Source organism: Balaenoptera borealis (assembly GCF_965194805.1).
Source record: "Balaenoptera borealis genome assembly, chromosome: 12".
Classification (NCBI taxonomy): Eukaryota; Metazoa; Chordata; class Mammalia; order Artiodactyla; family Balaenopteridae; genus Balaenoptera; species Balaenoptera borealis.
In genome coordinates, this window is record NC_138869.1 from 106,697,727 (window position 1) to 106,723,621 (window position 25,895).

At 44.7% G+C, this 25,895-nt stretch overlaps 1 long non-coding RNA gene across 1 annotated transcript; it reads right to left on the bottom strand.

The window, feature by feature from the left end:
- Positions 1-11,947: 11,947 nt before the first annotated feature.
- On the bottom strand, positions 11,948-25,595 carry LOC309606892. Its single transcript, XR_014232102.1, has 3 exons — positions 25,491-25,595; positions 24,826-25,079; positions 11,948-18,374 (listed from the first exon to the last, which is right to left on the bottom strand). It is a non-coding gene; the product is annotated as an uncharacterized lncRNA (long non-coding RNA).
- Between the last annotated feature and the right edge of the window lie 300 nt (positions 25,596-25,895).

Sequence of the window (25,895 nt, forward strand, 5' to 3'; positions counted from 1 at the left end):
TGTGGGAAGTTATTAAAGCTGTTATCAAATTTAAAAATGGTGAAAAAGTAAGCATCTATTTCCTTGATTTGTGTGAAACTGTGCTTTCCTGATTACTTTCTCTGTTTATTTGTAATGAAGGCGTGTAACCAGCACTCACCATGTGCCAATGATGAGGCAGAGACAGCGCTGGGTATCAGGGCTATAAAGGCATTCACCGGCTGCCGAGACCAGGCGAGGCCTTTGGAAGCAGAAGACGGAGGGATCTCGGTCAGGCTGCGGGTCTGGAAGCTCCCAGAAGCTGCACTGTACAGGGTGAGAGGGGGTTGATTTGGGATTTTTGGTTGCAAGCCCAGAATCTGACTCTGGCCAACTCAAGCAAAACAAGATCATATTAGAAAGAATCTGAAGACAGACTCAGGAAAGACAATAGCAGAGCAGATCCAAGGATCCAGGGGTCCAGCCAGCAAGGACTTACTGACCATCAGTCAGAGCTTCAGAGATAACGGAAGGAGCTCCCAGCATTTCCTGTCCTTCCTTGTGGCACGTCAGTCACATTCCAAGTCCTGAGATGAGGATCCAGGGGCCCAGCCTGAGTCCCAGATGTTCCCCGTGGCCAGGGGAGTGCAGAGCCTGTAACGGGCAGATCCACACTCCTGCACGTAAGGGTGGAGAGAAAACGTCCCCTAAAGAATAAGCAGGAAGAGATGCTGATGATAAAACAAGAAGAGACCAGAAAGTAGGACAGAAATTAGCTCTGTGGGGAGGAAGGCAATTTTATGGAGATACAGTTGCTTGATTATTGGAGCAAAAGGCCCGTGTCGGGGGTGACAAGATTGAGGAAGGGGAGTAGGCAGGGGCCGACCACGAAGAACTTTCTGGGTAAGCCACAGTCTGTGCTTTGTCCTGACAGCCTGGAGAGCCACTGGAAGGTTTGGGGCAGGAGGTTGGAGACTTGATGGGGTTTGTATTTTAAAAAGCTCCCTGCCAGAGCTGGAGCTGGCTGGGAGGGGGCACCTGGCAGGAGACAGACCTATTAGGAAACTATTGCGGGATCCAGGTCAAGAGTGATGGGGAGCAAGGTGGGAGGAAGGGACCAAGAAGGTGAAGCGCTGGAGCCCCAGGGCTCAGCTGAACGTGGGAAACAGGGGCAGCGAGTCCGGGTCATAACAGGGTTTCTGGCTTGATGACTAAGTGTGCGCGCATGGTGGGGGGACAGGCGGGGGAGAAGCAGCTGGAGAGAGGGTTAAGAAAATGGTGAGTTCAGTTTAGGACGTGTTGAGTCTGAGGTTCTCAGGAGGCTTCCCGGGGTCTTAAAACCCCAAATCGACCCTCCCCCCCAGGTATAAATAAACATCAGCAAAAATGACAACATAATCCCTTCATTCATTTATTCATCAAACATTCACCAGCCGTCTATAAAGTTCAGGTGTTGGGAATACAGCCCTCAGTCCCTGTTCTTTGGGACACGCGCCACGCCGTCAGGGATACTTGTGCTAACAAAGGGAAACAGCGCAGAGTCACCTGAGTGTAGTGGGACAACTGCAGTAAATTTCCTCATTTACTCTTTGACCTAATGCCGCATGTGGAGGCAGAAGAAAGATTAGAGACGATTTTATTTATATTTTAAATTTTTATTGGAGTGTAGTTGATTTACAATGTTGTGTTACTTTCTGCTGTACAGCAAAGTGAATCAGCTATACGTACACGTATAACCACCCTTTTTCAGATTCTTTTCTCATATAGGCCATTACAGAGCACAGAGACAATTTTAAATGGACTCCTGAAGTCATTTTTCCTGGGATCCCAAAACTGCATATTTTCAACACGCTGAAGGTCTTCAGTTTTCACACTGTAAAGACATGAAATTCTCCCCAAAAAATTCTTCCTCCATAATTCATTTTAGTTTGTTTTAATGTGTATTTATATTCACACATGTGTATATGTCACGTTGCTAAACACCCAGTAACTGAAGAGAGTTTGCAAAATAGCTGCATAAACAGCAAATTGGTGAAAACATAACCTGATAGAAAGCCAGGCTGTTCCATGAAGCTCGGTCATCTCAAGACTGCCGCGTGCCCTGACCCAGAGCAGCCTGGGAGCACATCCTGGCAGGAAGTCTGGAAACGCCTGCGGGTCCCCGCCTCCTTCCCCTTGCTCTTCTCCAGTCCCGGACCCAGAGGATAACGTCTCGTGTCTTCATATTCATAGACACATGCATTCGTGCAGTCCCGTTTTCAAGAAACGATGGCAGAAACTCGTCCTGGGAAATGTACTGTGACAGTGTCTCTTACACCGTACGGTGCTGTGGAGAATGAAGGCACAGGTGAAGGCAGAGCCTTCCTAGCCACCCTGACTCAGAGGGCTTCGTGCTCCGGGTCGACAGCCAGCGGGCTCTCTATTGGGAGGCCCACCATGTCCAACCAGTGACCACTGAACGCATCTTCTGAGTGACTCCTGGTGCCAGCTGTGATGGTTAATCGTATGTGTCCAGATGGCTGGGCCACAGTGCCCGGACAGGTGGTCAGACATTATTCTGGATGCTTCCGTGTAGGAGTGTTTTGGATGAGATTAACATTTAAAGCAGTAGCCTTTGAGTAAAGCAGATTGCCCTCCATAATGTGGGTGGGCCTCGTCTGATCACTCGAAGGCCTGAATAGAACCTAGACTAACCTCCCCAGAACAAGAAGTTCTGCCCGCAGACACCTCTGGATCAGACTGACATACTTCCTGAGGCCTCCAGCTTCTGGCCACCCTGCGGATATTGGGCTTACCAAGCCTCTATGGTCAGGTGAGCCAATTCCTTAAACTCTCTCTCTGTATATATTCACGTCCTGTCGGTTCTGATTCTCCAGGGAACCCTGACACGCTTGTCTCGTCTCCAGCAGTGTCACTTTCTGGAGCAGAAGGGGAGGGGGAAAGAGTCGGGCAGCCATAGCCGCACCACCCCCCAGGCTCTCTGTGCCCCTTCTCTCCCCTCAGTGCCCACCTCTGAGCGGCAGGGGCTTCCAACCATGCTGCATTTCGCCCGAGAGCATGGCAGGGAGAGACCGTACTAAAAAGTTCCAATCCAGCTTGGACCAGCTAGGAGGGACCCATGCACGTGTCGGCCCCTTGCCCCTTCCACATTCATCAGCACTTACTGAGCACCTACCGCGACCCAGCTGGTGTCGGAACAATGGACAGAGATTAATACGGCACAGCCACCACCCCTAGGGAGCCAGAAGTTCATGTCCCTTTTCTTTTATTTTTCCTCATAACTGGAAACATCACCCAGACATCAGAATCACAACTATTTTTAAAATCCTTTTCGACACCACCTAAAGAGAAAGCTATAGAAGGAAAAGCTATAGACCACCAACTGGGGACCGAATTTGACAGCCCCTAGCCTTCAGGTGACTATACCCAGGGGTGTAAAGGAATTTGAGTGCTGAAGAGCCAGAGACATGTTTTTTAGATAAATGCAGCAGCATTTTTAGAGACTGTTTTGTTAAAGTCATTTTCTGTCTACTCCCTGAAATGCTGATCAAAACTTCTAGGTTCTTGAAAGTGATGATGAATCCCTTACAGTGCGGATTTTTGTTAAATATGCGTAAGAATTTTGGGAGTTTAAAAATGATTTTTAATTTTAGTCAAGATAGAGCCTTAGGAAGGAACTACAAGCTTCCTTTCGGAAAGATAAATGTGCTTTAAAACTTTTTGTTCCCAAAAGACCCTGTAGCACTTTGCAGTGCTGTCGCCAGTATGTGGCAGCAGAGGGACTTCTGTGACTTCCGTCCCCGGCTTTGGAAGCAAGTCACTGACCTTCCTTCGGTCTAGGTGACTGTGCTGCCTTTGCTCTTGGCATCGAATATGTCAAACCGCCATGGCATCTACTGATACCAAAAATAAGTGCACCACTTGTATAATTTATTAAAATGGAAGTGTGCATAACTTCTAACCCACTTCTAGAAATATTTACGATAGGAATAAAAACAGGAATATGTAATAATAATAAAAAAAAAATAAGCACACCACAGCGTGGAACTGATTTGAATACATCATTCTCAATTAAACACCAGGATAGGAATCTCAATGGCGGGAGGAGAGGGGAATTTGTTAGATTCCAAATGCACTCTGGTCCACTTGCATGGCGTTTCCTTGGCGTTCCCCAAAGGCAGTGATACGCCAGTTTTAGAGCGGTTTGTTTTCTGAATGTGCATTTTCACGGCCCCACTGTCCCGGGGACCCTTAGGCCTGGATTCCAGCTCAGAGTATTCACTTCTCTCTTCTCGGACTGCTTTTGTCCCAGCCAAGTATTTGTCCCCAACTTCCTGACCTGTGTCCCAAGAAGCCTAAGAGAACGGTGACACAGTGTTCTGTTCCCCGTGCCTGGAGGTGACGGGGTAACCCCCGTTAGGGATGCTGTAGAGATGGTTCTCGCTTGGAGCTGGATGGATATTTGATCAGAAGCCACTGAAGTCCCTCCTGAGTCTGGGATCCCATTTCTCATACAAACGCTCGGCAATCACAACAAACCATTTTCCACACACCTCACAGTAAGCACTCCTTGGGAACAGACCCCTAAGGGGAGGCTCAGTCCGGGCGGCAGCTACAGTTTGTACCACTATCCTCGGTATCCTCACTGTTTCAGGAGGGTCCCTTTCTCTAGTCTCCACCCTGCACCCACCCTTCCTCCAGGGCCTCGATCACCACCGTGATTTTCCATTTACTCCTGAGCTTATTTCATCAATGTCTGCCTTCTTCCCTTTCCCGAAAGCTACAAAGGGCTGCGCTCAGTGTGACAACTCCAGGACTTCGCATACAATAGGAGCTCAACAGTTGAATGGATGACCGTGTGAATGTCCACCTCGGCCCCGGCTCTTTCCACGGTGAAGCGGTGTGCTGCGTGCAGGCCGGAGCGCCCTGCTCCCTGGCTCTTGGTGCCTTGAGCTGGTCCCACCGTCTGCGGCTCTCCTTGGCTCTTACAGGAGAGCCTGGGAGCGCTGGAGCACCACAGCACCTGTTCTTTCTGCAAATGTCCTTCCAGCAAATTCACGCTTCTGACCTGCAAAAACCAGCTCCCTTGGACCTGTTCCATTGCACTTTGACTGCAGTGCCGTGGGCTGCCACCCGCGTTCAGAAGGCTCTTCATGTCCCAACAGACACACAGTCCTCTCCATCTCTGACCTAACTCCACCACGACACTGCCACTCTGTCAGCTTCCAAATTGCTGCAACGAGTGACTTTGCCCAGGGGACCCTTTGTGGCCTCAGAGGGCAGCAGGCCAGAGGGCATGTTCCAGGGACACCGGACAGCGCAGAGGGGAGGCGCCAGCCCAGGGTCAGGTCCAATCTGACGTGACCTTCCCTCAGGTCTTTCTTCACTTGTTGGCTTTGGTTTCCTCTTCAGTAGAAAGAGGAGGTTTGGACGGATAGAGTCTCTACTGCTCCTGAAGACGGGTCATAATGCCAGGGACACGGGCCTGAGAGCAGCCCCGTCCCAGCTGGAGACCTCACGTATCTCAGTCTCCAAAGGAAACAGAAAATAATAGGAGTTTTCACCTAGATTCTTAAACTTCGCCTTAGAATGCCACGGCTGAGTCTCTCGTGGACCTTACACTGACCAGGGCCCAGGTGAATTACTTCTCGAATGATAATAACGAGGAAGCTTGTCAGTTTCTTAGTTCACAGCACAGTGTTGAGTTCTCTCCAAAGGTCTACGTCCTGTGAACAACAGGTGATTTTTCTGGGGCCCCATTTGGGTAGCAGAAGCTACAGAGGAACCACTTTGCTCTTCTCTCCCCCCATTGGCACGCTCAGCCAACCATCATGAGGGATAAAAAGTTCACTTCTCCGATGAAAAAAGCTCCCCCAAAGGGCCAATGCTTATGCTGGTGGTGGAAGTTGAAAACAAAGGGATATAGTCATTTCAGATGCAGGTGGCAGTACGCGGCAGGTGGCAGTACGCGGCAGGTGGCGGCGAGCAGCAGCGAGCAGTAGCTGGAAGCAAGATCCTAGCTCCCTGACCAGGAATCGAACCCAGGTCACCTGGATGGGAACCAGGATCTTAACCGCTAGAGCACGGGGCCAGCAGTCAGAATCTAAGTCCCCAGTCCTTTGCCTATCTTGAAAGGAAGACTCTGACAAGGTGGAGGAAGGTAGAGAAGAAAGTCAAGTGTTTATTAGGAAAGCAGAATACATGCAGACAGACGCATGGGCAAGCTCAGCGAGAGCATTGTGAGAGCTGCGCCTTTGGGGGGTTTAAATCCTTTTTAAGGGGGCAGTCTTCCAGGTCTTTGTCTTCTCCTTGGCCAGTCATATTGTTTTGACCCCCTGGCTAATTTGTCTCTGGACCCTCCCCTGGGTGTGCATGCACCCCTCAATCAAGATGGATTTCATCGCAAAGGCCTCTGGGGGGGAGACAGCAGACTTACCATGGTCTGGCATCCCCTCTTTTTTGACCTCCAAGGAGCCTTTCTGCACATGTGCAATGTCTCCCTCGCCCCAAGGATGGGAAATGTACAACCTCTTGATCTTTTAACAGGGTTTAGCCCCTCTCTGTCCCTGCTGTAAAAGTGCCCAATGTCTGCTTATCTACCCTATTCCTGTTGCTGTTTTTCATATCAAAGTGCAGATCTCGAAATATAGACAGGAGTCCGGTCATAAACCCTGGAGCCCGTTTGTCTCTTGCCTCAGGAAGTGTAAACGGCGGGCTGGTAACGAATGTCTGGCCTGGAGCCCACCTTCTTCTCCCTCCCAGGAGGTGTGAACAGGAGGCCAGTTGGCCTGGAGCCCATCTATCTCCTGCCTCAGTAGGTGTAAGGAAATAACGGTTCTTCCAGAAGGTGGAGGTTTTAGCTAATTACAGCACGGTTGTGGCTCTGGTCTCCGATGGGAATGGACCCACTAAAGTTCTGCTCAGAGATGTGGCAGCGTGGCCCAGGACACTGTCGCAGTGACCAATGCTGCTCATGGAGAGAAGAGAAAAGGGAGGAGGAGAAGAACTCTGGCGGTTTCATCTGGAGTTGTATTTCACTGTATTCTATAGGAGAAATCAAAGTGTATCACAGAGGTCAACAGCTTCTCCTGTGAAGGACCAGATGGCAGGTATTGTAGGCTTTGTGGCCATTCGGTCTGTAATGGGCTGAATTGTGCCCCCAACCAAATTCATGTGTGGAAGCCTCAACCCTATACCTTAGAGTGTGACTATTTGGAGAGGGGGGTCTTTATAGAAGTAATTAAGGTAAAATGAGGCCATTAGGGAGGGGCCTAATCCAATACAGCTGATGTCCTCACAAAAAGAGACAGACACACACAGACCAAGGGGCGATCGTGTGAGGACACAGAAGAAGACGGCCGTCTACAAGCCAAGGAGAGAGGCCTCAGAAGAAACCAGCCCTGCTGCCACTTGGACTGCAGACTTCAGGCTTCAGAACTGTGAGAAGATAAATCTCCATTGCTAAGCCCCCCAGTCTGTGTTGTTTGTTATGGCAGCCCCAGCAGGCTGATGCACGGTCTCTGTGCAACTACTCCACTCTGCCTTTGTACAGAGAAAACCACCACAGACACGAGGTAAACAAATGGATGGGAATGCTCCAGTAAAACTTTATTTACAAAAGTGTGTGGGAGGGACTTCCCCGGTGGTCCAGGGGTAAAGAATCCGCCTTCCAATGATGCAGGGGATGCGGGTTCGATCCCTGGTCGAGGAACTAAGATCCCACATGCCTTGGGGCAACTAAGCCCGCGCGCCTCAACTACTGAGCTCACGCACCTCAACGAGAGAGCCCGTGCGCCACAAAGTACAGAGCCCACACGCTCTGGAGCCCATGTGACACAACTAGAGAGAAGCCCGCATGCCACAACTAAGACCCCATGCAGCCAAAAACATAAAGAAAATAAAATTTTTTAAAAAAGGGGTGGGAGCCAGATCTGACCCAGGCCCCACAGTCTGCCGACCCCTGACAGAGCTTCATCCACAGTGCCCTTCTCAACGTCATTAGTTGGGCAGCACGTAAAATTCTAGGTGAGAACTACAGGCCCAGTGAGTGGACAGAGACACAAGTCAGAACAAGTTCAAAGCTTTAGGTATCACCACACCTGACACCTCATTTTATGTCTTATCCAATTTGCTTCTGAGAAAAACAGGGATTTTTCTCCTAATTGCCCTGTGGGAGATACTGCGTGGTTTCCAAGGAAAACAACAATTCTAAATTGTTTATTATTTAATTAGTAATGTGCACTGTTTGTATGTAGAAAAAGTAGACCTAGTATCACAGCTGGCCCCTGCAAAAACCCTGCCTTTGGTCCCTGTGCTGTGGAGCCTTTTGTAGGCAAGTTGCCTTGCGACAAGGCATTTCGGTAACCAGGCCCCTTGGGTAGAATTCAAGGTCACTCACTCAGCAATCTTTGTATAATAGGATGACTGGGCAAATGCTCTCCTAGAGAAATACTCTAACATCTTTTCCTCCTTTATACTGAGGTCCTAATAAGTACATAGCACAAGAAAAGGTACCAAGGAGAATATGAAAGAAACACAAAGCAACTCATTGCCCAGATGAAACAATCTGTGAATAACTGAGAACAGTACACTGTGTTCTACACCCTAGTGCCTCGCAGCCTTGTAGATACCATGAGAATTCAGGGACTGGGGAGCACATCAGAGAAGATAGCAGGGTGATGCTTTAGTGGGTGAAAGACACCCACTAAAGCATCACAACAGAAGGAGGAAGGCGTTTTAGACGGAAGAACAACGTGAATACAAGGGTGAGGGCTTACATGGCTGGTAGGGGTAGGAAACAGGATGGATGGAGAAGCCGTATCCAGAAATACATGGAAGCTTGAAGGACGGTTCTCAACTGCAAGTGGGAGGAGAGGGGGTGAGCAAAGTGAGCTGGGAAGTTTCTAAAATACATATGCTGCCTTTGCCAACCAGAGCAAAGCATGAAAGACGGGAAGGAGTTGCCAGACCTTCCCAGTGACCCTGATGCCCCCACCCCGTTCTGATGGGCAAGAGGCCAGTGATTTCCAAAGCGTGGCCCCTGCATCGGCATCACCTGGTAACTTACTGGAAATACAGACGTGTGTGTGCCACCCCTGACTTACCGAGACAGAATCTCAAAAATCTGTGTTTTCACAAGGCCTCCAGGTGAGTCTGCTGCATGGTAAAATCAGAACGCTGGGCAAGGGGCCCATGCTGTTCCACCCTGACCACAAGGTACAGTCACCTGGGGAGCTTTCAAAGATTTGATTTCATTGTTTGGGGGTGGGGTCCCAGCATACATTTGTTAAAAGTTCCCTGGGTGATGTGCATACAGTACTGAGAACCGCTGAGCAAGACAGTTGAGCCAAAGCTGCAATGTGGGGAAATATCGAGGCAAATATAATGTCCCCAATTGGGTTAAAAATAGGGACCAATACTCAAACAAATACTTGTATGTTAATGTACATAGCAGCACTATTCACGATGGCCAAAAGGTGGAAATAACTCAGATGTCCATCAGCAGGTGAATGGACAAGCAAATTGTGATCTATCCATATAATGGAATATTATTCAGCCATAAAAAGGAATGAAGTTCTGATGCGTGTCACAACATGGATGAACCTTAAAAACATTATTCCTTTTTTTTTTTAAAGTCTTTATTGAATTTGTTACTATACTGCTTCTGTTTTTTTTATGTCTTTTGGTTTTTTTGGCCACGAGGCATGTGGGATCTTAGTTCCCCGACCAGGGACTGAACCCGCACTCCCTGCATTGGAAGGTGAAGTCTTAACCACTGGACTGCCAGGGAAGTCCCAAAACATTATTCTTGGTGAAAGAAGCCAGTCATAAGAAGCATACTGTATGCTTCCACTTGTATGAAATTTCCAGAATAAGTAAATCCATAGAGACCACATGCAGACTGGTGGTTGCTTAATGGGGTTTTCTTTCAGGGTGATGAAAATGTCCTGGAACCAGCTGGTGGTGATGGCGGCCTGACATTGTGAGTGCACTAAATGCCACAGAACTATACACTTCAAAATGGTTTATGTTGTGTTTTGTGAATTTCACTTCAATAAAAAAAAAATAGGAATTAAAAAATACATATAAACCCTTCTTAAGAAACATACACAGTGAAAAGGGACAGGGCACAGTTTGCCTGCCAGCACTGCAGTGTGGTCCTGGGCTGTTGGTTTTCCCCACATTCTCCCATCCCCGCTCTCCCCGCACCAACCAGAGAGCCTGGCTTTGTCTCTCACCTCCGGCTGCAGTTTGATCAGACAGGTGGAATGCGTCTGCTCTTTGCTGTTGTTCTATTGGCCCACATTTCTACATGTTTCTAATTTGAGGGTCTACTGTCTTAGTCTGCTCAGTCTGCTGTAGCCAAAATGCCATCGACTGGGGGCTGTGTTGTCACATAGCAAGGCTTTTTCTCCCAGTTCTGGAGGCTGGGAAGTCCAGTCAAGGTCTGGTAGATTCAGCATCTGCTGAGGGCCTGCTTCCTGGTTCACAGATGACCATCTTCTCGCTGTGTCCCCACAGAGCAGAAGGCAGAGAGAGAGCTCCTTGGAATCCCTTTCTAAGGGCACAAATTCCATTCATGAAGGCCCCACCCTCATGACCTAATCATCTCCCAAAGGCCCCACCTCCTAACACCATCACATCAGGAGGGACACAGACATTCAGTCTATAGCCCAACCGAGGTTAGGAGCTATTGACATGTGCTTTTTAAAATTCCTTCATGGCTCAGATTACACATTTTCAGAGAAATATGAAATGTAATTACTATAGGGTTAATCAAGACTAATGGAATGGTCTAAATATTCATCTTTTCAAAGTGCCAGATGTTATAATTCTGAAACTCAGAATTATTATGACAGAGGGTCCCACCAATATGAGGAGGTTCGTACCAAAGAAGATGACATGAAAAAGCCAAGAGGAAACGTGACTTTGAGGAAGTTACACTTGGGCAACATGTAAGTTGGCTCCATCTCTCTGGAGCACGACTTGACGACACAAGACTGGTTTTAGGTGCTGCACACCCCACGAGCCAGTCTTCCGTATCTAGAAATATATCATAAGGAAATAAGCATGCAGGTCACAGTGTGTGGCTGCCAGATAGTCTCGTAGACGTGTTTATAAAAAGGAAAACTAAAACTTGACCCAAATGTCAAACCATAGGTTGCCCGTTAAATAACCGATTCCACATCAATACAATGAAAATCATTCAGCAATCACAAACAACAGACACTTCTTAAGTAAATTATAGTTCAGCCATTCATTAAAAATTATTTGTGGGAAGAATAAGAAGACTTCTACTTCCAGGCAAGATGGGGTAAGGGAGGCCAGATTTACCCTCTCACCAGAGATGACTGGAAAAATGGCCAAAATACATGAAACAGAGGTTTTCAGACACTGGATAACAGGTAGCACAGGACAGTCACCCCAGAGAGAAGGGAAACAAATAAAATGATGTCTACAATGACCTCCAGCTTCCTGCCTTGAGAAATTTTCCAGACCCTGGTACAGAAAGGGAGACTCAGTAAGAGCCCAGGGTCTCGCTGAGCTGAGGAGGCATTAGAACTGAGGGAGTCCAAGGAGGCCAAGGCAGCTAAAGTTCACAGGACTGAGCATCAGAGAGCAGAGCCGAACAACGAGACAAGGGCAGAAATTCCTACTTACCTCTTAAAAGGATACCTATGATTCCACTGGGCCCACCAGATAAACCAGGATAACCTCCCATTTCAAGATCCCTAACTCAGTCCCACCTGTAAAATCCCTTTTGCTGTGTAAGGTAACAAACTTACAGGCTCCAGGGATTAGGCCATGGCCATCTTTGGAGGGGCTAATATTCAGCCTACTCCAGTGATATAAATAAATGATGGCTCAAATTTTAAAATGGGAGGGAAGAGGCAAATATTCCTGCAGAAGAATTCCAAATCACTTAAGCAGATACTCCCTGTTCACAACGTGAAGCTTCACCTCCTACCTCCTCAAGCACGGGCTGGACTTAGTTCTTGCCTCCAAAGAACAGAGTATGAAAAGAGGGAAGTAGTAATTGTACTGCAGAAACTTTGCAAACGCTGCCTTCACCAAGTGATAGGGGTTACTATCACGGTGAGAAGCTGTGTTGGCAGAAAGCATGCCTGACATGATGCGAGAAGAAGGCCACTTCACCTCTGTGAGATCCTCCCCAGAGACCTATGACTCCAGTCCCGTCATAAACAAAACATCAGACAACTCCAAACTGAGGAACATTCTGTGAAATACCTGACTGGGACTCCTCAATACTGGAAAGGTCATGAAAAACAAAGGAAGGCTGAGAAACTGTCCCAAACCAGAGGAGACTCAGGACACGTGATGACCAAATGCCATGTGGTGCCCTGGATGGGATCCTGGAAGAGGAAAGGGATACTAGTGGGAAAACAAGTGAAATCTGGATAAAGTCTAGAGTTTAGTTAATAGTAATGTATCAATATTGGTTTCTTGACACATATACCGTACAGTGGCAATGTTAAGTTATCAACATCAGGGGAAACCATGTGAGGGGCATATGGGTGCTCTCTCTATTATTTTTATAACTTTTCTGTAAATCTAAAATTATTCTAAAATTTTAAAAAATTAAACCAAAATAAAGGTTTTTTTCAGACATACAAAAGCTGAAAGGATGCACTGCCAGCAGATCTGCACTTCAAGAAGTATTCAAAGAAATCCTTCAGGCAGAAGGAAAATGCCGCCAGATGGAAATCTGTATCTACATCAAAAACCCAAGAACCAGAAACGGTAACTACATGGTAAATATAAAGACTCTTTTTCCTATTATTTATATCTCTTTAAAAGGTAATTAACAATAAAAGTGTATTGTGGCATTTATAACATACACAGACGTGAAAGATGTGACAATAGCACAAAAGTCAAAGGGGGAAAATACATGGAAGTGTACAGTTTCAGGTTCTGATACTATATGTGAAGTGTTGCAATATCATCTGAAGATACACCGTGATAAAAGTTAGAGATGTATACTGTGAACCCTAAAGCAACCACTAAAATAACAAAAACTTACAGCTAATAATAGCTAATAAGCCAACAAAAGGGATAAAATATAATAAAAAATGAGATAAAATAAAATCAATCTTTTCTGCCAAAAAAGGCAGAAAAGAGAGGAACAAAGGAGCAAACAAACAAAAACAGATGGAAAAAATAGGAAACAAACAGCAAGATGGTGGATTTATACCCAACCATATCAATAATCACATTAAGTGTATGTGGTCTAACACCCCAATTAAAAGGCAGAGATTGTTGTACTGAAGTAAAAGACAAAAACTGCTCAACTACACACTGCCTTCAAGAAACTCACTGTAAGTAAAGAGACATAAATAAGTTAAAAGTAAAAAGATGGATAAAGATATATCATGCTCATTGTAATCAAAAGAAAGCCGAAGCGCCTATGTTAATATCAGACAAAGTAGGTTTCAGAGCAACAAATATTATCAGAGATTAAAAAGGATTATTTTATAATGATAAAGGTGTAAAGATAATGATTAAGAGGATATAACAATCCTAAATGTTTACACATGTAATAACGAAGCTTTAAAATATAGAAGCAAAGGCTGATAGAACTACAAAGATTAACAGAAAAAGTCACAGTAATAGTGAGAGACTTCAATACCCCTCTCCCAACAAGTGGTAGAAAAAATAAACAGAAAACCAATAGGCTATAAAAGACCTGAACAATACCATCAGCCAAATCAACCTAATTGAATTCATTTATAGAATACTTCATGCAGCAATCGTAAAATACATGTTTTTAAGTGCACACATAACATTTACCAGACAGACCATATTCTGGGCCATAAAACAAGTCTCAACATATTTTAAAGGATGCAAGTCATACAAAGTACATTCTCTGACCACAGTTAATAATCAATAGTAGAAAGATCTCTGAAAAAAAAATCCTCAAATATTTGGAAACTAAATAGTATACTTCTAAATAATCCATGGGTCAAAAATAAATCCAAAGGTGCAAACTATTACATATAGGATGGTTGGACAACCAGGTCCTACTGTACAGCACAGGGAACTATGTTCAATGTCCTGGGATATATCATAATGGAAAAGAATATAAAAAAGAACATATATATATATATATATATATATGTATAACTGAGTCACTTTGCTGTACAGCAGAAATTAATACAAAACTGTAAATCAACTATACTTCAATTAAAAAATAATAAAAAATTTAAAAATAAATCAGAAGGAAAGTTAGAAAGTATTTTTAACAGAATGAAAATGAAAATACAACATATCAAAATCTGTAGGATGCAGATTCAGCAGTGGAGATCCTAATAGGACTTTCCCATCCCCCTGGGCCCTGCTCAGACCTCACCTCCTCATGGCTCTGAGCTCACTGGAAACCTTAAAACCGGAGACACTGCTGAGACGCAGATAAGACCCGAGGCAGCCTGGCGAGGCCAGCGTGAGCGACTGCTGCAGCTCAGCCTGAGGCCAGCCTGCCATCTTCCCAGCCGCCCTCAGAAGGAGGTGCATACCTCCCCGGCACATTTCTACAGGCCATGGGGCTCTCAGGGCTGCTTCCAGCAGTTAAAATTCCTACAAGTTAAAGTTTCCTGTTAACTTACCTAGCTATCTGAATCCCACAGTACACGGAAAGCTGCTGAGGGCAGAGTTGCTGTCTGCTTCACTTTGGTCCCTCTCAGTATCAAGCACAGAGGGCGCTCAAGAGCTATGGTTGAATTTAAGTATCTTAACTGCAACTTAACTCCTCCGCTTGGAAGTCAAAAGTGCATTTTTTACAACAGCTGCGTCACATTCTATTCCAATTATTCCCTAACATTGTTCTGGTATATGCATCTTATGGTAACACGTCAAGATGAATCCTTCACTCCCACTTCATTCCATTGTCCCTCTCCTGGTCTTCAATTTTGTCGAAATAGCACCACCATACCTTCAAGCCAAATGCCTAGAAGTTATCCTTAACTCATATCCTTCTTTCATACCCCACAGCCATCCACTCGTCCTAAGGTCCTGAAGGCTCTCTGTCCAAAACACATGCCAAGTCGACTTCCTTCTCTCCATCTTCACTGCTCCACCTTGGTTCAAATTCATCTCTTATCTGAATTAAATTGACCCCTGACTGCTCTGTCGCTCCTCCATCCATTTCCAGCTCTGCCTCCAGACTGGCCTTTTCAAGATATCTTCCTACTTAAACTTTTCCAATAATTTCTCTTTAATCTCAGGGTAACTCTGAACATAACCTACAAGGTCCTAAATGACGTGGTCATTTCCTACTCTTCCCCCTCGGCTTTGTGCATCCTCCCCATCTCTTGCTAGATTAAAGCCTCAGCAGTCTCTCCTCTGTTCCTTGAACTCCCAAGCTTCTTCCTGCCGCAGGGCTTTGGCACTGGTTCCCTCTGCTGGGCACCTTCTCCCCTCAGACATTCGTATGTGTAGCTTCTTGCCATCATCTGGCTTTCAACTCAAACCTGACCTCCTCTGAGAAGTCTTTCTTGACAAAGCCCCAGCCAGCACCTTTTAAAATCAGGACCCTGGTCTATTTTCTATACGATATTTAATATTGAAATTATTTTATTTGTCTATTATTTTTCACCTCCCTGCACCAAAATATGAGCTCCCTGAAAGCAAGACTCTGGTTCACCACCATCTTCCTGGTGTTTAGGACACACCTGGCTCATGGTAACCATTCATAAGCACCTCCCGAAGACGCTGAGGAATGAACTGCAATTTTCAATATCTGTAATTTACCAGAAAAAGTAAACATTTTCCTGTGGAAAATTTCAATAGAAAGGAATATGGTTATCCAGATTCAATGTAATCATTTCTTAATGGGCTTGAGATCTGCAATTAGTACTCAATATGAATTCAGAAAGGTAGAGCAGCGACAGAGAAGTTGATCTTAGCTTCTGAAAATCAACTGAGTACAAAGTTTTAACAAATCGTTGCTTAGAAATATACAATTAAGCAAATTAACCCCAGCTACATTAAAAAGATGTATGGCCTTTGGTGTATCTGCCATTACTTTATTTGAGTTAGGAAGGAATTTATTGCCTTTAAATACCCAGCATTAGTGACAGAAAAGGTGAAACATCCCATGATCATCTCATGTTTTCTCTATTATTTCTCTTTGAAAATATACACTTCTACTGAGTCCTTGTTCCCTTGAATATATTAAAGAGTAGAATCCTCTGAAAGACACATAATTTTAGAGCTCTCTACCTTCTATGGCATTCCCAAAGATCAAAAAAGCATACTATAGTGTCTACCCTACAACAGTGCCTACTGCTGATCTAAAGGCCTGCTCTGTACTGGGTAGTATGGGCTTTGGCTCATAACAGGAATCGGATAAAATATCTTCTGAAGATAGAGCATGTTTCCCCACTTGCCACGTACCCACATCTCTCCACAGCCCCAAGGCCTCCCCTGCCCACCCCGGACCACAGTGGCAGCTCCCAGCTCCAGCTCTCCCGCGTCTGCCTGTCGGAAGAGTTCTGTACTCTTCACTGGGCCAAACAACCAGGCACTTTGCATAATGAACAAAACATTTACTGTCTCACAACGTACCTGACATCAGGGCCACCAGAGTGCCGTGAAACAAGCACAGGTGTGCACGGATGCGTGTTATCTCAGGGCACCTGGACGAAGGGACAAAGAGCAGGGCTGAAGTCAAGCCAGCTCAGTTCGCCAAGCCAGGTTCTCGTGGGGTTGCATATGCCCGGCTGAGGCACCCTTTCTAATCCAAATACACGTGCACCACGTGGATTAAGGCTGGGGAAAAAAAAAGATTCCTCAACTCTCTTCAGACCTGCAAAACAAGAAGGTGGTCTCTCCTCCCAGACCAATCTGATTCTTTTCACTGAAGAGAAATGGAAACTGAAGGATATCAGAGGTCAGAGACTGGCCCAAAGGGTTTTTATGGTCCCTTCATTCCCACACTAAGGCAGCTAATGCCCGCACTGCTTCCAGCCCTCTGCCTGAAGGGGGTACTCCGGTCAGTGGTCTGGACGGTGCTCTGTATTTAACTGAGAGTTGATGACCAAGGCAGCAGCGTTTTCCATCTGAACATCTTCCCTCTGGTGGGACATCCTCCAAAGCAAGGAGGTTCTCAGAGCCTTTCAGCTTGCTCTGGGGCAGAAATTATGGGCCCGAGTTAATAGTTAATCACAACTCTCTTAACTCAATTGGTTCAATGAGGGACAATTATTTTCTAGTCTTACTTTTCTAGTAGAAAACGGAAAGCTCATATCGTATATCAACTACACTTCAATAAGAAAAAAAGTGAAAAAAATAAAAGAAAATGGAAAGCTAACTCATACAATTTGTAAACCAAGAGAGGTTTTCCCCCAGAAAATTTGCAGAAATTACCTATTCTCCCTATTTGTTATAACAGATAGCTTATCTGTTGGGAAAGAGACTCAGAACTATTTGGAGAACCTTGGTTAAAAATAATCAACAACTGGGCATATATCCAGAAGAACTGAAAGTAGTGTACACCTAAGTTCACACAACATTATTCACAGTAGCCAAAAGGTGGAAGCAGTGTCCATCAACAGATGGAAGGATAAACGAAATGTCATCTACAGATACAATGGAATATTGTTCAGCCTTTAAAAAGAAGGAAATTCTGACACAGGCCACAATGTGGATGAACCTTGAAGACATCATGATAAGTGAAATATTCCCATTGCAAAAGACAAATATTGTATGATTTTACTCATATGAGGTCCCTAGAGGAGTCAAAGTCGCAGACAGAAAGTAGAGAAGTGGTTGGGAGAGGAAAGAATAGGGAGTTGTCGTTTAATAGGTACGGAGTTTCATTTTGGCTACATGAAAAGTTTTGGCAACTGAATGCACAGTGTTGTCACTGTACTTGAAGCAGCTGGATTGTGTACTTAAAGTGCTTTAAGAAGGTAAATTTTATGTTATGTGTATTTTGGCAGAATTTAAAAAAACAATCAGCAATAATTACAATTCATTAATTTCATCCATTTCCTTTAATAAAAATCTCCACATATTAATGTCAGATGGTCTTAAACCCATGAACATATTTTCCTGAGAGTTTTCCATCAAACCTCCCTAATCGGTAATCCTTCTCCATTTATATCAAATTCATTTACCTGAATTCAATTTAACACAGAGTAGACTCACTTGGCTTAAAATAATAAGGTGTTTGATTTTTTTTTTTGACACGATATTTGTATTTTCTGGTTTTAAAAAAAGTATTGCTCACCAGAAACTCTGTATGTATGTTTTCACCATAATCCATGTCCTTGGTTCTCTGATCACACAGAAAAAAAACACTGTGGTTCAGCGTCTGAGCTTCCAGAGCAGATCATCCACTTACTAACTGGGAGACGCTGGGCAAGCTATTTAGGCTCTCTGTGCTTCAATTTCTTGATCTGTAAAATAACAAACATAGTTATGCCGACCTCTATGGTAATGTTGGATGATACGTGTGGCACATTGCGGCTTTCCGATATTGCTTAAGGTATTGAACTTAAGAGTTACTGAACTCCTATTGATGTTGTTATAGCAAATACGGGTGCTAAGACCCTCCCTCCCCTGTGGCTTCCTGGGCCGGTTCCACTGGAGCCTCACTCTCCCTTCTCTGCCTCAGCAGAAAGAGTGGAGACCTGCCGTCCCAAAGCTTCTCCTCAACAAACCCGTCATTCCGTGGGCACCCAGGGCTCAGCTGCACTTCAGCAGAATCCTCTGCTGCCGCCGCCTGACACATAATGAACGATCAAAAGATGTCTGCTGGGACTTCCCGAGCAGTCTAGTGGTTAAGACTCCGCGCTTCCACTTCAGGGGGCACAGGTTCGATCCCTGGTCAGGGAACTAAGATCCCGCATGCTGCACAGCATGGCAAAAAGAAAAAAAAAAATGTCTGCTGAAGGAGGGAATGAATGAATGAATCAATCAATCAATTTTCCAGCCTTGCTAAATGCTGCCAGTAAGTTAATGAAGCAGCTGACCACGGCAGATGAATGGCAGATCCTTCCTTTTAGGTCAATAATGTTAATAAACACTTTGTCTCAACTTCCTGTGATTGACAGCAACACTAGCGGGTTAATTCCATCTGGGCTGGGTACCTGTGGAGTCTCTGCAAAGTACACAATGATATTCATGAAGGCTGCCTGCAATTTTAATTGGGCTGAAAATGCTGGGTGGTATGGAATGTGCACCATATTTCTTTCCCATGAAGTCCCACAGATGCTCAGAACGAAAAGAGTTATTCAAAATAATAATCATATTGTAATAAACAAAGTATTATACTGGCTGGGTTGGCCTTGTGAATTCTCTACAATGAATCCGCTTACTTCAATTTAATTCAAACTGTCCAGCAGGATCAAAGACGCTGTTGAAGAAGGAGAATCAATGGTCCTAATCTAATCAGCAGAGATCTAATAGCCTAGCTGAGAACCCAAGACATGGCATCATCAAGTGCACCACTGCCCAGTGCAGGACTGGGCAGTGAGGGTTGGGCAGCCCGAAGCAGGCGCATCAGAAACAGAAAATCCAAGGGGTCAAATGCAAGAGACGGAACACATGACGCAATGTAAAATAGAACCAACAGGAGTCAATAATCTAAAGCAGCCATTATAACCTTCCTCCATGAGGTAAGTGTGAGCACTTCTAAAATGAAAATAAAGATAAACTGCCAGCAGAAAAAGAGAAACTATAAGAAAGAGCCAAATGGAAATTTTAGAACTGAAAAATAGAATGTCGGAAAGAAACAAGGCACTTGGGAGGCCCAAGGGCAGAATGGAGATGACAGAAAAAAGTGCCCTGAACTTGAAGATGGATCCATAGGAATGATCCAATCTGAAGAACAGACAGAAAAAGGATTGAAACATAAACAGTCACAGGGACCTGTGGGATGACACCCATATCATTGGAGTCCCTAAGAAGAGGAGAAAGATGTGTGACGGTCAAAATATTTGAAGAAATAATGACTAAAAACTCCTCAAATTTAGTGAAAGACATAAATTTAGAGATTCAAGAAGTTCAGTGAGCCTCAAATAAGGTAAACTCAAAAAAATAAATAAACCCATGCATATACACATCAAAACTAAACTGCTGAAAACCAAAGATAAAGTCTTCAAAGCAGCCATAGCAAAATAATACATTATGTGTAGGGGAATAATAATCAAATACCACAGATGCTGGAGAATACAAAGGATTCCTTGTTAGAATTCATAAAAGTGGTGGAGTGAAATCTTTAAAGTGCTGAAAGAAATACCAACGCAGAATTCTATATGCAGTGAAAATATCCTTCAGGGGTGAAGGTAAAATAAGGGTATTCTCAGGTGAAGGAAAACAAAAGAATTCACTACTGGTATGTTTGTTCTAAGAGAAATTGCTAAAGGAAGTTCCCGCTGGAGGAAAATGTTCCCAGAGGGAAACTTGGAACTTCAGGAATGAAGGAAACACAATAAAAATGATAAATATCTGGTTAAGTGATATTTTTCTCTTTTTAAGTTCTCTAAAATATGTATGAAGGTTGAAAGCAACAATTTCACATTGTCTGGGAAGCTGTCAGTGTATGTAAATACGATACATGTGACCCCGTAAGATAAAGGGGGAGGGTAAAGAGACCTATGTGGTTGTAAGCCTTCTAGGTTTTTCCTGAAGCTATAAAAAAAAAAAAAATTAACTCTAACTAGACTGTAAAAACTTAGACCTGTGTACTATAATCCCTAGAGCAACCCCTAAAAAAAACACAAAGGGATACAGCCAAAAAACTAACTGATATATTAAAATAGAATACTAAAAAAATACTCAAAGGAAGGCAGAAAGGGGGAACAGAAGAAGGAAAAGCGGAGGAAACAAACAGAAAAATCACAAAATGGTGGGACTAATTCAACCACATGGATAAACACATTACATCACACCATTTCAAAAACAAAGACGGTGAGATTGGATCTAAACCAAAGAAACCTATATACTGTCTACAAGAAACCTACTTTAAATATGATGATATATTGGGTTGACCAAAAAGTTCGTTCGGGTTTTTCCATAAGCTGTTACAGAAAAACCCGAACAAACTTTTTGGCCAACCCAACACACACATTAAAAGTTTGGAAACAGATAAACCACATAAATCCCAATGAAAAGAAAGCTGTATTGTCTATATTAATATCAAATAAATTACACTTCATATCAAGGAAAATTATTTATCAGAGATAAAAAGGGACAATACATAATGATAGAACAGGCAATTCATCAAGAAGACATAACAATCATCCATTTGTATGCACCTAACAACAGATCATGAAGCCGAAACTGACAGAACTGAATGGAGAAATAGGCAAATTCACAATTGTACTTGGAAACATCAACATCCCTCTCTCAGAAATCTACAAAACAAGTGGACAGAAAATCAGTAGGTGACATTTAGAGAATATCCATCGGACCATGATAGAATACACATTCTTTTCTAAGGGACGTGGAAACTTCACCAAGATAGACCATATGCTCTCAACGTATGGTTTGCTAAACAAACTTGAGCAAATCTAAAGGAACTGAATTCATACAAACTCTGTTCTTGGACTGTAATGGAATTAAACTCCAAGGCACATGTTCTTCACTGGCTCCCAGAGCTGCCTGCGTTGACCATCAGTTGCCTATGGAAGTAATTTGCTTGATAATTCACCCTTTATTGGCTGCCTCTGCTCTCTTGTCTTACTTTCCTACCCCACACCAACGTTTCCTGGGATCATTTCCCAAACAAACTCCTTTCTTGGGGTCTGCTTCTAGGAGAACCCAAGCTCTGACTGCTGCACAGTTAATTCTTGTTATTCACGGAAGTTAGATTCTCCAAAGTCGATGTAGTTAGTGAATACAGAATTAGCGGATAGTGACCCATGGCTCCTAGGAAAAACACAGGGCCAGGTTCCTGTGAGCCTCTGGTCACAACATTTTCATCAACTGATCAACACAGAACCTTGATATGTATTTTTGTTTAAAGACATCTTATTTAATATATATTGTTGATTCATTAGGATCAAACTCATGCCAGCAGCACTGTAGCTCATGCCTGAACGACGTATTTTCCCCGTAAGGCATGTCACAGCCTTCTTGCTCTTAGGGACACTGGACAGCACTTCAGCACTAGACTTGGGGACCATTTAAACAGCAAAATCACCACCAGCACCACCACCACCAACAACAAAAAACAAAAATGTGGAAAACATTATACTAAAGAGACCACAAAAAGGACATTTATTTACAGTGTGGGCTAGAACAAGAGGGCAGAGGTTTCCTTGATCAGTCTCAGCTGGGAACAGGCGTGTAGGGAGACTCAAGTCTGTACGTTTCTGCAAATAACAGAGGAAGCCCCGGGGGGTACTGATTTTGAGGTTACGAATAAATTTTCACAAGTTAGGTGAATTCTCAAATACAGAATCTGAGAATAGTGAGGACTGACTGCGTCTTTTCAATCTTTTTTTAAAGTCTTAAAGTGGTGGTTTATGAATAGAACTTTAAACTTTCTTATACAGAAAGGAGAGTCTGGGTCACCTTTGCTGGTCAGCAAGGACGCCCTCTGTTCCACCAAACAGGGATGCTCTCTTTCAAAACCCTGGAACCAATGTACACTATGTTAACACTGTGCTGAATACAGAGCTTATGATTTTTTTGTGGCTCTTTTCAGCTGACTTTTTATTGTGGCCATTGTTCTTGTTCTTTTCTATGCATTTGGACAGGTTATAAGTTAAGCTTTGGTGTAAACGTGAGAAACTGGGAGGACTCTGGAAAAAAACCTGCCATTTCTTACACAATAATATCTATCAGTTCCAATCATTCTCAGACGGGGATGCCTGAGGGAGATTTCTTTGCCAGTTGAAAAGTAATCCTAGAGCCCAAGGCTGGCTTAATGTTTGCACAAACACCCCCAAAAAAGTGGATAAAACCAGCCTTGGGTGAATGAACACATCACACAGGTGATGGGAACTAAGAGAACTAAGGCAGGGGTAAAAGAGTGAGCCAAATGTTTACTTCTGAAATGTCTTTCTTCTCTAAATCATAACTATTGGGAATAGGAAAGAACACTCAAAAGCATATAAGATTCCAGAAGATTACCATTAATATCTCTGACGTGAACATACAAGGCTGTGTAGGAAGATGATACAAAGCCTAACTAGGAAAAAAAAAAAGAGCATTAATTAGGAAAAGAAAGCATAATAACAGCATAGGTTTAACTGATCTCAAGCAATGTCATTGCAGGAAACAGTTGTGATACAGAACACAGAACATGACTAACGATCTTTAACGACTAATGGAAGACATAACATATTTTCCCCCCAGAAATTTATAGAGTTAATAATACCATAGTTTCCTTGGTACCACTTTTTCTAGTTTGTTTTACTGCAGGAACCTAGCAATAGTCAAATTCTTTCTCCGTGAGCTACCACTCACTGAAAAAGAAATATTTCAAAGCACAAAAACACTGATGTTAATTCCTTCTGACAACTTAATAAAAAGGGAGCAATTTACTCACAACATATTATCAAGCATGGAAAAATGTGGCAGAGATAAGAACTTTTAACACACATTCACAGAGTATTTTGTGTCACGGAGTGTGTCAGGAGAAGGGCAGTGGGGTTGGAGTGTGTCAGGAGAAGGGCAGTGGGGTTTACCGTAAGGGTAGGAGACTTCCCCAGGTATCCCTTGGGTGAGTAATAAGACAAATGACTCACCACACACATAACACAGTGACAGCTACTTTGAGAAAGAGAAGCCTGAGGAGATCACCGGAGATCTGCTGTGAAATCACAGGAGGGGACACACCCCGTGGAGGGTCAGAGGAGACTTCCTAGATAAGATAGTGCCTGGCACAAGAGAACATGCAAATACGGAGAGTCAGAGAAGCTAAGCATCCCAAGTTCACCGGAAACGAAAAGGTTCAAGTGTGGGGTTGGTGAGAGATAAACTGGGCAGTAGGCTAGGGCCAAGTCTTGAGGACCTTATAGGTCAGGCTAAGAAGTTTGGATTTGTTCGGAGGCGAAGGGGTCCCACTGTGAGATTTTCAGCCAAGGGAGGGATGATTAGAGCTTTAGGTGAGGTCTTGGCTGGGCTTCCGCGTGTCTTAATCTTCTCCAGAAGCATTACACTCCGAGGACACAGTGGGAGTATACGGGGAGCAAATGACTGCACTGAGAACTGGATGACCAGACACAACACTGGTTTTCCCTTCAGTGGATCTCCACTGGCCTCAACAGAGAGTGCAGTCTCCTGGGCATGGATACAAGGATCTTCACGCTCAGGTGGAACACTGAACAAACTCACAATGCTTCCCTTTTGCCGAGTACTGGTCTCCACCCACAAGGCCATAGCAACCACGTTTAAACGGCATGGCCTGGACTCCTGGGAACAGTTTAACAGACCAAAGGTGGACCCAAGATGAACTCTCTGCCTGGAATGTCTGTCTTCTCCACCACCTCCCCTCACTCAAACACTGGCATAGAATGGGTCTTCAGTAAATGACAGCTAGTAGAGATGCACCTGATTTGTCCAATAGGGAAAAAAAAATTTTTGCCCCAGAGGTTAAGGTCTTACTGCTCTGTAGGACATCAGCCAGTTTTGTACCTAACCCTTCAGTCTACTCCAGCACTCATTTTTACACTGACTCTATAAACCAGTGTTTCAAATTCTTTTTTATCATCCTGCTGGTTCCCTAATTAATGGGTTAGGTAAATCTTTGACACATGCTCCTATGTTTTTAAAATGATACTTTGACAAAAACAGCAAATTTCCCATGCCCCACTTTTCTGTGTAAAATATAGTAGGCATAAGCCTGAGAAGATTTCACTTGTCTTACGAAAAGTCTCACCATCCAAATATGCTTACCAGTAAGGGATTTTTTTAAAATTAATATTTCTATGAGCGGTGTTTCACCTTCCGGAGCCCAGGGAGTCTTCCAGTATCTCAATTTCTTCTCAGGCATTTCCATTACCTCCGAGGGTTACTTAAGTCAGCCTGAGAGAGGGTCTCAGGTCTTTGAGAGGCTCAGCTCAGCCTACCAACCATCACCTTGTAACATCTGAAGAAAGGGTTCAGAATAAGTCCAAACTGTTCTACACGGCCTTCAGTCTTGCCCCCGCCTATGATGAAGCACAAATAATAAAATTACTTGGGACTTTGACCACTTGCGAGTCTCAGGTCCTCGGAGAAGTCACCTAATTAATCTTCGCGGACCTCACGTTACACATCAGCAAAACAGGGCGACAGCATTTCCCTGCTCAGAGGATAACAATGAGCCTGGCTCGCTCTAGCTGGTCCACAGGTGTCAACTCCCTTCATCTAAAAATCGGAATTTTTTCCTCTGGGACCTGGATAAGGCGACAAAGGCCCTTCCAACTCTCAGGGTTTCTTCCCTATAAAAACAGTTTGTTAAATGCTTTGGCAGAACTCAAAAACATCCTCAGACGGTGATTGACCTGAAAAGCTGGGTTTAAACTGTTCGACAGAGACCGTCTGACGCCCCCGCTCTACCGGGTCTGCGAGCCGCTCACCTTGCGGAGCAAACACGTGCTTTTCACACGCCCTCGGCTGCCTCCCAGCCTCCCGCCTCTAACGCGGGGTCCGCCGGTGCTCCAGCCAGGCCACCAGGGCCCTCGGGCAGAGCCACGCGCCTCCCGGCCCCGCCCCGGCCGCCCCGGCCCCGCCCCGGCCGCCCCGGCCCCGCCCCGGCCGCCCCGGCCCCGCCCCGGCCGCTGACCCGACCCAACCTATCACTCCAGGCCCCTCCCACCGCGCGGGCCCCGCCCCCGGCCCCGCGGCAACCGGTCGCCTTCAGGCCCCGCCCCGGACCGCCCCACGGGCTCATGCCCCGCCCCCGCCCCGTTCCAACCTATCGCGTTCAGGCCCTGCCCCGCCCCGGCCCCTCTCAGACCTATGGTGTCCCGGCCCCGTCCGGG